Raw genomic sequence first — 10,831 nt, 5'->3', positions numbered from 1 at the left:
GCCGCCGGCTTTGTCTGCTCTGCCTGACCTCGTCTCGCGGCGCGTTGGCGCTGTAGGTATTAACGGCGCTCGAGAGGAAAGGAGAGCCGATCGGCTGGGTGGGAGAGGCGCTGGTTTTGCCCTGCGTTTGTTTCGGGAGAGGACGCGAATTTGCGTTCGGGTAGCGATGTGGAATGGAGGTGATCGGAGTGAAAACTTTACGCAAGGTGTGCTGTCGTAACCCGACCGTACGGAGCCGTGCGGCTGAGTGACAGGCGGGGAAATAGCCCGAATTCTTTCGTGCCTCCAGGAGCTGGGAGCAGATAAAGTACTCCTCGGGTTGTTCTCGAGCGTAACGCTAACTTCAGCACACCGGCAGTGCGATTCAGGCTAAAAGCAGAACGTACGAAGCCGAGCTTCGGGCTGCAGTGTGAGAAGCAAGCGGCACCGCCTTTGGAACGGGCAGAGTGCGTGTGCCCCTGAGCAGAGCCAGCTTGCAGCAACCCCGCTGCAATAGCTCGGTAGGGAGCTGCTCTGGCAGCAACAGCAGCTCGCTTTGAGAACGTCTGCCTTTAGTTTGAGTAGCGTCAGGCCAGACGGGTTGAACTTGCCACGGATTCTTTGAAAATTCTTATTTATCAAGCCTATCTTGTTTCCTTTGATACCTGTCAATGACTGTGAATTCCTATTGATGTGCTGTGTTGTGCTGAGCTCGCATCTGGAGCGGGACAGCTGGGAACACCAAGGGTCCTGGCTTAAGGGTGTGTGCCTGCTGTGGAATGCCGGGAGCTGTGACCCAGCTGTTGGTGCCAGGCTGCCCGGAGCAAGCCTGGCACTGTGCTGTCAGAGCCAGACCTTCCCTGGATGTCACGATGCTGCAGCTGCTGAGACTGATAGGACTAATGAAGACTGAGCGACTGTCTTTTCACTGGGGAACTTGTGTAACTTTGGTTACATCTGATGGGAACCTAAAAAAGTTCAGAATTTGCTAGTTGTTTGTTGTGGCGGTGGTGTTTAGGGATGCTTCTTTAACTTGACTTTCTGCTAGCTCTAGTCAGCAGGTGTGCTCATAGAGGTAAGCTGGTGGGAAAGGGCCAGGTTTCTATTATGGGCTGATAGGTTGGAATAAAAGCTGTAACGTTTTTCATAACTCAGCCTCTGTCAGGGCTGGTGGAGGTAGCCAAATGAAGCAGTTACCATTCTAGCACTAGGAAATCCACCTGTCCCCTGGCTGATTTAGCCCAGTCTGAAGTGTCATAAGGAAATACTGCTTCCTACAGGATGAGGGATTTTTAATTTCTATTATTGCAGTCTAAGCCTTTGGACAGGCAACTCTCCCATGTCCAACGGTGAAAAGAGTCCATCTGCTGAGGCTGTCAGCACCTGCTTTGGCAGCACGCCAAACTCTCTTCTCTGCCAGCCTGGTTTCCTTACTGCTGTTCCAAGCACTGTTATTAATGGAGGAAGCAGATTGGTGCAGGACATGGCCACTTCCAATAGTACTGACCAGGGGAGGAGTGGCAGTTCTCCTTACAATTTCTGAAGCATGAGGAAAATGAGTCTTCTGCTCTTAATCTTTCCCATCGTAGCTGTCAAAAGCAGTCAGCCCTGAGGTGACTGATAGCCAGCTTCGTAAATGGCTGTTGGAGATGTGCAGACAGGAACTGTACCATTCTTTATTTGTGATTTTTATTTTGTTTTGTGTAAGTCTTGTATAAGGAGCTCTTGGTCCTGTAGAAGTGTCTCATGACTATTCTGTAAGAGGTGGTTGCTGAGCTCCTTTGCCAAATGAATAGGCTGTGATGGGCATAGCTTGAAGGAACCTGGGTGCCATTTGTGCTGTCTGCTTGTGGCAGAGCTCAGCATTCTGCAGGAGTTTGGATGCAGTTGGCAAGATGGGGAGGCACTTCCCCTCTGCTGCAGAGAGGGGTGGAAGAGAGGCAGGAAGAAGTATAACTTATTTGTAGGTGGAGAGCTGTTGTTTCAGGTGCACTGCGTTTTTGTCATGGCACCTTTTAGGAAAAGTCTCTTCTGCTTTTTTCACCTGATTCTTGCTGTACATTCCAAAATGCATGGTGTGTTTTACTAGTACGTTCTAAAGAAATGCATAGGAAATGGTTCAAATGCCCAAATTCCATCAGATTTCAGAGAAAGTTAATATCATCTGTGTCTCTGAAAACTGACCCCCAAAACTTTAATCACAGTTTGCATAGAAAGGTTTGGCCATCCAGAACTTCTGCAAGCAGCAAAGCAGAATGTAAGACACTCAGCAAATTCAGCCAAATCCCCTTGTGGAAATACTGTCTTGTTTTCTTAATTATGGCTGCTCTGGCCTCTGAGACCCTTGAACTGCTCATCCTCTTTTGAAACACTGCTTAGGAAAATAGGTCATCTCTGGCCCTGTGTTTTATTTGATTGGTTCGTAGGACCCGGAGGTGCTATCTGTTCCTGGATAGCTGTTTTCTCATGCTCTCATGGGTTTGCGTACTGGATAATAAGGAAGTTCCTGTAATTCCAAGTGATTGCTCTCATTTGGATTTCACACCCACTGCTTCCTCCCTTGTGTCTAAAACAAATGGGATATTAATTTGTCTAATAGGGTAGGGTGCTCCAGGCAACATAAGGTTTTTCAGAGTAAGACTTGGTCAGGCAAGGTTTTTTTAAAATAATGTGTGTTAAGTTTGTGGTCACTTCTATGGAAAATGGCATTTTTGTCACTTCAGGATATACTAAATTAACTTAACCCACCACATTTGTGTGTATAAATAGTGATTAGCAAAGCTGTAGAAAGCTCTAAAGAATGGAAAACTAAAATTCTGGAAAAATATCAAGTCGAGGCCATGAGGTATTAGAGGGGGAATTTTCCTGGGGAACAAGCTGTGGTGTTACTGTCTGCTCTGCTGCTTTCATTTCTGAAAGATGTAGTGCGAGCTGCTGCAGGAACAGCACAAGCAAACCACATAAACCACACATCTAATTCAGCAAAGGAATTTCTGTAGTGAAATAAGGAAACAGACGTGCTCATGGAAGCTGTGCAGAGCTTACTGTGACTTCTGTTTTACTGACTTGTGTGTTGGCCTCAGAGGTCTGTAGTCGGACTCAATGGTCCTTCTGGGTCCCTTTCAACTCAGGATGTTCTGTGGTCTGGTGGCAGCCTACACAGCGTGGCAAAGCTTGTGTTAGACTTGCTGGGTGAGTTTTGCTGGTAGTGAAGTTCTGCACCTGCAGATTTTTGCTTCTTTACTGCATCAGGGCCAGTGTTACCATTTCTGTCCTTTGGCCTTTCCTGAGAAGACCACTTGGCCAAAGAACTCATTTCCAAGGAAGATTCTCCTTTAGTGCTTACCACGATACTTTTACAGGTCTTTTGTCAAGGAATGTTAACACGTAACTGCATTCCTGTGAAGCACTGAAAAACCACTTAACAGATTACATTGTGTTTATTGATTCTGGGGTAGGTAAGTGGATGAGATGCCCTTGCAAAGTCTTTGCAAGCATTGGGTGGTTTTGTTTTTTTTTTTGGTTGTTTTGATTTTGTTTTGTTTGTTTTTCAGCTGTTCAATGCAATTAACAATAGACTTTAAGAGCCATGTTATTCTTAAATGTAATTAATCACCAGGCAGTTCACAAACAGCCACAGAGATCTCAACCATCAAGAGTTTCCAGTGCTTGCAGTTTCTTTCCCCAGAGAATGGGGAATGCTGGCCTTCCCTCTGTGCCCAGCTGGCCAGCAAAGTTGGGCTGCTGCCGGGGAAAGATGCATGCAAATGGCTGTTCAACTGCTTGTCTTCTAAAATAGATTCCTTTCTGGAGTTTGCCTGAGAGACCTCCAGACAGGTAAGGGAGATTGGCAGCACATCTTGAATTCAGCCAGAGACCTGACAGAATGTCACAGCTGATTGAAAGCAGTGTTGGAATTTCTGATGCCAGGTCTGCTAGGTCACAAATTATTAACAGATTCTAGAAACTGTGGCTGAGATTTTCCTACTTTTTTTTTTTTCTTCATGAAATGAGATGCACAGTCAACTATTAAGACGAGCACTTCACAGCATTAAAGGATCTCAGTTTTAAACCTTGCAGAGCAATCAGCCGGAATTGATACAGAACATAAAGATTGTGTATATTGTGGTGGATAACCTCTGTGTTTCACTTCTGAATGCCTTGATAACTGCCCCCAAAGTTTCTGTCCTTAAAGGGCACCAGGAGGGCAGATGCATGTCAGCAGCCCAGCATGCAGGTGGGGCTGCTCATGGACAGCTGTGCCAGTTTTCTTTTTGATAAAAGAGGCATTGAATTTAGGAATCTCATTTAACAGATGACTGAGAACTGCAGAGGGCAGCTTTCCCCCCAGCACTGGCTGTGGCTTCGCTAAGATCCTCAGTTTGCACACTGCAAAGGATAAGAGGTTTGTTTCGAGGAACAAAACATTCCCAGCTGTTTTTCCCTGAGCAGGTAGTTTGCCTTGTGCCCTGTTCTGAACGTAGGTCAGGAACCACTTCTCTTTGAATCAAGGAGGTCAGTTAGATAAGGCACGGAGAGGAAAGGAGGAAGGACAGAAGGAACCAGGGTGACAGACCAGAAGTGTGTATGTGGATACAAGGTTACACACAATGTTGCTACTTTTTAGAAAAGCAAGCCAATACTTGTAGCTTCTCTTCTTCTCACCTACTTCGTTTTCAACAAGCTTTTCAGTTCTGCTTTATTGTGTGTACAGAGGGGAAGAGCATCTGTAGGAATAAGGATGGCAATTCTTAACAGACAGATAGTCTTCCCCTGGGTCTGATTTGCTGGTTCTAATGACCAGAATAATTTGTCACTCTGACTCACTCGCTGCTAATAGCTCTGTGCCATCAGTGCAGCTTGAGAATGGGAACGTGCTGCTATTCAGAGCTGGGTTTTGGGTTCCAGTCTCCTGTTACCCAGGATTGTACACAGGTGTGGTAGTGGGGATCCACACATCACTGTATTCCCTTCTTGACGGGTCTACTTTTTGACAGAAGAATTTTGCCTTTAGAGGGCCATCTGAATAATATCAGTAGAACAGGAAGCAACAGGTTCCCCATGTACAAATTGCTTTATATCACTAATTAAACTCTGAGGAAATGTTCAGACAACTCTTACTGTAATAGAGAGCTTCACGTGGTAGTGGGTGTGAACCTGGCCTCTACCTTCCTGTGGGCAGGTGATGTCACATGGACTGTTAATGAGAGTGTCTCTTCTGATAGCTGCATGAATTCCTTTCTTTAATGTCATTCCCAATGACTTCGTAAAGCCTCTCCTGCTGACAGCATCTCCTTCAAAGCCCAGGGGGCTGCGGGACGAAGGACCTCCTGTGACTGTTTATATTTGCTTTCACTGCCACTGGCTCCTTGTGTCATCCAGGACAGAGGGTTAATCTCTCTGATCCCTCTATTTCTAGTTGTAAAAGCACAGTGTGCTATTGAGGATGATTCACTATTAGGCCAATCCTTGTTATAATCTCTTGTAACTGCAAATGCATCGGTCAGAAGAGGAAGGCTAATGAAAAATGTGGCATATTTGTATTACATAATATGGGAAGATGGATGGATGGAGTGGAACATGAAGTCATGAAGCACTGTAGGGCTCTGCTGTGCTTTCATATCATGTGCCATGTTATAACATGGGGTTCTTGCAGATGCCTCATCTTGCCCTTCTGAGTGTCATTTTGTGCCTTTCTCTCTCATGGTTGCCTTCAGCGGACTGCTCTTAAGGGACTTAGACTGAACAGCTTGATGAACTCTGTTATGGTAGATAGAAAGTGAAAGTTGGCAGTGGCTTTTCTGTTCTTAGTGAGCCCAGTAAAGTCTGACTTTCAGAACAATGTGAGGAGCATGAGGATGTAGTTTACAGTACGTGATAACAGTACAGAATATACGTGGGAACAGCCTGGGAGGGTGATCAGAAGTTTTTGATTTTTTCCTTCCTTTCTGTTAAGTGAAATGAGTTTTCCCTGTAGATCTGCATCCGAAGTGTTGTCATTTGAGTGTGATTATCATCATCATAGCTTCGGGGTCATTTTCATATAGAGCCTGCCTGCCAAATCTCAGCTGGAGGTGCCAGGACTAGAAAGGACACTTGCTGTCAGTGGTTTTCCTCTAGCTCTGTCCGTAACCAGTCATTTATATTCAAACTGTGTCAGTGTAAGAAGTGTGTATATACGTATGTGCATTCATACACATATATGATATATAATAAAACAAGTAGACTACAAAATTACAGAGGAACTGCTGATCTTTGATACTGAAAAGAAACTCTCAGAGAGAGGATTTTATTGTTCCAAGCAGCATAAATGCATGCACAACTAAATGGTGTCTTGCTGCAAAGAGAACATAAGTCTGCACAGCTCTCTAGGGAAGAAGGAAGTTCACTTCAGCTAAGGGTTTGTTGCAAGAGACAGGAAATCTGAGTCTTGTTCCTGCTTTCAGCCTGTATTTTCTGGTTCAGGCCACCTCACCTTGCCTACCGTACATCTCTGCCAGCTCAGGTATCATCTGGCCCACCTATTGTAATGCTCTTGGGGTTTTTTTAATGACTGTTTTTTAGCCCACTTCTCGGTAGGAAATGTGCTTATGCAATCACACTGCTAGTAACTCCTGAACCTGATGGCCAAACGTCAGATATTTGCCGAAACAGCAGGCGTCACAGGAGGAAGGGAAAGTAAGCTGCAATGTCACGGCCAAAGGCTGCAGCCTCACTGCACAGAAGCTCACCGAGATAGCACTTTCTGAGACACAAGACAGTCCACGTGAGTGGCTGACACTTGGCATGCTGCAACCACAGGACACCAGAGTGCAAGCTATCAGCGTGCCAATCCTTCTGCCCGTTGGATAGCTGGCTTTCTTTGCGAGGTATTTTGAAAGCTTGGGGGAAAAGCTTAAGAATTGCTGCTGAATTAGAATTGGCGCTGTGCAGCAGCCTCTTCACAAAATTAATGTTTGATAACATAAGGGGGTGGAAGGAGGAGAGGTTCAGTTGTAAAATTACAGGAGGCTTGTCAGGCTGGCTTGATCTTGAGAGGTAACAAGAAAAAAGAAGCATGTTTGATTAAAAAATTTGAAGGGAAGTTTAACTTTGCTCTTAACAAAGCAGAAACCAATAAAAGAGATCAGATTTCAGCCTTCTGACAGGATTGGTGTTCTTATGCAGTGGTTAAGGCTGTGTTGTTGAAATATCTCTGCTTTGGGGTGTGAAAACACTATGCAGTTGCTGTTCAGCAGTTTCTTTGCATGAGAATGTGTTTTATTTCTGTGATTCACATAACAGTGATGGTCAGCTATTTTGTACCCTTTGTTCTATGCTCAGACCTGAAAGGAGAGGATAACCTCTGAGCAAGACCCCTGGAGTTAAGTCTTTCAAATGTTGTGAAAACATTCACCAAGTTGCTTTCCTTATAAAACTGCAAGGCTTGAATGGGCCCTGTGTTGTTCTGTACAAGCTGCTATATGCTTTGGCAGGTGGGTGAGAAAGAGCCATGCTCTGCTACACCTGAAGAGCTCTGCAGCTCTGAGGCATTTTAGAGGTGAGATGCTTTTTTACATATCTTTCTGAGAGGGAAGAACTGCAGTGTGGTGTTTTCCAGACAAATTTCTGAGCAAGTGAGGTTTGCAAGACCCTGTTGTATTTATCAAACGACTGGAAGTTCATAATTATTCTTCTTTCACCTTTCATGATCCATCCAGTTACTTTTTTAAGAAGAGGTACATGGCTTTGCTTCTAAGCAGACAGTGTGCGAGTGAAAGACTAGAGCCGCATCTTCAAAGCTCCGTGTTCAAAGCAGCAGGAGTCGGCCCTGCCAGAGCTCTATGCCGTGTACCAGGGTTGCCTAAGTGCCTCTTGCTTTTTACTCCTCAGTAGCACTTCTCAGATGCTCATGGTACAACGTGGGTTGGTCTGATGTATGCTGTGTAGTCTTTTGTTGGTTTTCTTCTTCCTGGGATCTGAGTCTCCCATGGTCAGCGTGTGGTGTTTTGGGGACCCTAAGACACTTGTATCTGCACCAGGCATAGGCTTTTGTTCACCAGTGGTGTTGGTATCAGCTTCTCCAAGGACAGCATTAAGAGAAAGGAATAAGAAATCTGCATTCAGTGATACCCTGACAAGAAGCAAGCACAGCATTGTGCAGTTCAGCTGATTGAGAGTCTGAGCACAAGGAAACAGTCAGGACCAGTTTTTTACACAGGAGCATCCATCATGCATGTGTCTCTTGACTGTGGTCTCTTGTTGTGTTAGACATTTATTATGGTTGCCTGCTTTCTCTGTGTACTTGAGTTCTACTTGTCACCTGGGACACACGCCATCTCTGAATGCCCACTGGGAACTTTTTCCATCTGCATTTTCACACTGTGTGTTGTTATGGGTGTTTCACTTGCACTTGGTGAGCCAGGAGGCATCTTGCTGGTTGGCTCCTGCCAGATGACTTTTCAGGTCTTCCATAGCTGCTATATGTAAGCTTGAGTTCCTCATGGGCCTGGCAGAGCCTCTCTCACCAGACTGTGCCTGCTTCAGGGTTTGTGGGAGGCTGCAGGTATGGCTCTGCTCCAGAGCAGTCGCTTTGTTCAGGGAAGGTGTGTTTGCCAGTTGTACCTTGGTACTTTAGTATTATCATGCTTTCCCCAAGACCCTGTGAGAGATATATTTATCCCTGCTCACTTGGTTGTAATTGACATTATTTCTTCTGCAAAGAAGGGAAGGAAACTCCAACCTGATCATCCAACTCTGTCTGTCCTCCTTTGAGCCATACCCTGTGAACCTCATGGGCACTCCTTGTGATTGATGTAATCTAACTAATGTACAAAAGAGACATCTGAGTCACAATAGGGAATTTAATAAGATGAGGAAGCCATTGAGTTTCAAGTCTGAAAGTGGTTCGTGTCAGCAGAGGAGGGGAATGGAAAGCAGCATGACAGTGCATCACATCCCACTGAGGCCAGACCATGGACATGCAGAGGTACAGGCCAGCTTCTCCCATGCATGGTTTGCCCTCAGCGGCCCCTGAGAGCCAGGGCAGAGCTGGTGAGCTTCTGAGCGGAGCCCTTTATGTGTTCTTTCTTCTTCCTTTACTGGAACGTGCCAAAAAAAAAAAAAGAGAAGAAAATCACTGGGAGGCCAAGTCATGCTTTAGCCTGGTGAGCAAAGACACAGTGCGATGTGCTGCTGCTGGGCCTACTGAGTCACTGTGTTTAGAATATGCCACTGCAGCGTGGCAGCTGTCAGAGGGACAGGTTGCTCAGCATGTAGCTGCCTTTGCTGCTGTGTGAAGATAGCTGTGCCTTTCCTAGACATCTTTATCTCCCCCTTGCAATTCCTTCTAGGCTTTGTGCGAGAATCCTGCAGCTCTTAAGAAGTCTCTTCTGGGCTGAGTGATAGCTGCTTTCCCTCTTCTCTGTTCCCAGCAAAGATGACTGATAGATGATGGCTTTTGAAGAGATACTAAATGTTGCATTGGAAGTTGGTGCCTAAAATGTAGTTCTAAGAAAGGCAGTGACTCACTTATAACTCGGTGGCACTGGCTCAATCAGACGGCTGCTAAAAATAACCCACCTTCTAATTCCACCGTTGATCTCTAATTGGAGAAGTATTCTAATTTATAATCTGCAGAGAGGGCTAGATCAGAGATTGAAGTAAAATCTCTGGTTTGCCAGTTAGGACAGTTGGTGTTTGGAGGGAGCATTCTGGGCAGAGACTAGCTCAGAGTGATGACACTGGCTTTGTCCTGAGCTCCTGCTGAATCTTTTCCCCCGACAGATGCTGTAGGATGCTGTTTTGTCAGCCTTTTTTCACCCTCCTTGGTATGTTGTCCTAGAGAAAATTCTTTGTTGTCCCTGAAACACTGACTGTGCAAACAAACCCTTCCACACTGTATGTCTGTGGCATGCTTTTTGTTTCCTGCTTCAAACTGTTCAGTAGCGTTGGTTTAGTGCTATAATGGCAGCTGCCTGGTTTTACAGTAGAAACAGTGTGTTTTGGCAGCAAGAAAAAGGAGACTTTTCAGCTGTTATGTGGCATCTCATAAGGTTGGTCTTTGCTTAATTATAGCTTTTTTACTTACAGCCTTTTTAGTTTCTAAGTTAGCGAGGTGCTATCCTCTGTAGTGGTGCAGTGAGAGCTGAGCTGACCTTGCTGAAGTGTGACATTTCTGTTAGCTTTGCAGAAAATGCAGGGGGTGTGAGATTGCACCAAGTTACTTCTTTGACAGAGGATGGCAAAGGAAGCTTGCAAAAGAGGAATTTTTGCCATTGCCAGCTGCTGCTATTCAGTAAATAGCATCTGACCCTGTAAACATGAGTGTGACTCCCTGCAGGACTGAGGTTTCATGCCTCTTTCACAGAGAGCGCAGGTAGTGCAGAAGTGTGTGAGGCACCGGGTCACTTATGACACAGAGGGGACAGTGTCTGAGATGCTTCCTCTGGCACCCAGAGACTGAAGGGAAAAGGTTGGGTTCTCCAAAGAGAAATCATAAATGTGGGTTCCGTCATTTCTGAAATTGTCAGAGTCCATATTCTTCATCTTTAGGTACTGCATGGAAGTCTTAGTGCTGTTGTCCAGCCAGCACTGGGCAACTCATACCGAAGATGGGACTGTCTCTGGGATGGACATACCAACTGTCTTCAGTGAGCAGAAAACAGGGGATTTTGTCTTCATTGTCTGGCATCATCTGTTGCCCTTGGAATAGAGCATAGTTTCCTTCTTTCTTTTTTTTTTTTTGTGTCATTTTAAGCTGATTGATAAAGAAATATGCCCTTATTTCTCTATTATGCTATTTCAGAAGACATTTGTATTATGATTCTGCAGTAATATTTTACCTACTCTTTGTTTGACCTCATCAAGCTCA

General features: G+C 45.3%; 1 protein-coding gene across 5 annotated transcripts in view; it reads left to right on the top strand.

The window, feature by feature from the left end:
* Positions 1 to 10,831, top strand: part of MARCHF8 (membrane associated ring-CH-type finger 8) — an 86,483-nt gene continuing 75,652 nt past the window's right edge. For 2 of the 5 annotated variants that reach the window (XM_010714449.3, XM_010714447.3), the window contains exon 1: positions 1 to 52. The gene's annotated coding sequence lies outside the window, so the exon portion shown is untranslated. Of the gene's footprint in view, positions 53 to 6,657; positions 6,849 to 10,831 lie in introns of those variants that run through there. The other 3 variants (XM_010714448.3, XM_010714450.3, XM_019617613.2) reach the window with 3 other exon arrangements.

The sequence above is a fragment of the Meleagris gallopavo genome, chromosome 8 (assembly GCF_000146605.3).
Source record: "Meleagris gallopavo isolate NT-WF06-2002-E0010 breed Aviagen turkey brand Nicholas breeding stock chromosome 8, Turkey_5.1, whole genome shotgun sequence".
Lineage (NCBI taxonomy): Eukaryota > Metazoa > Chordata > Aves > Galliformes > Phasianidae > Meleagris > Meleagris gallopavo.
Note: the sequence above shows the minus strand (reverse complement) of the source record. Positions and strands in the feature narration are given on the sequence as shown.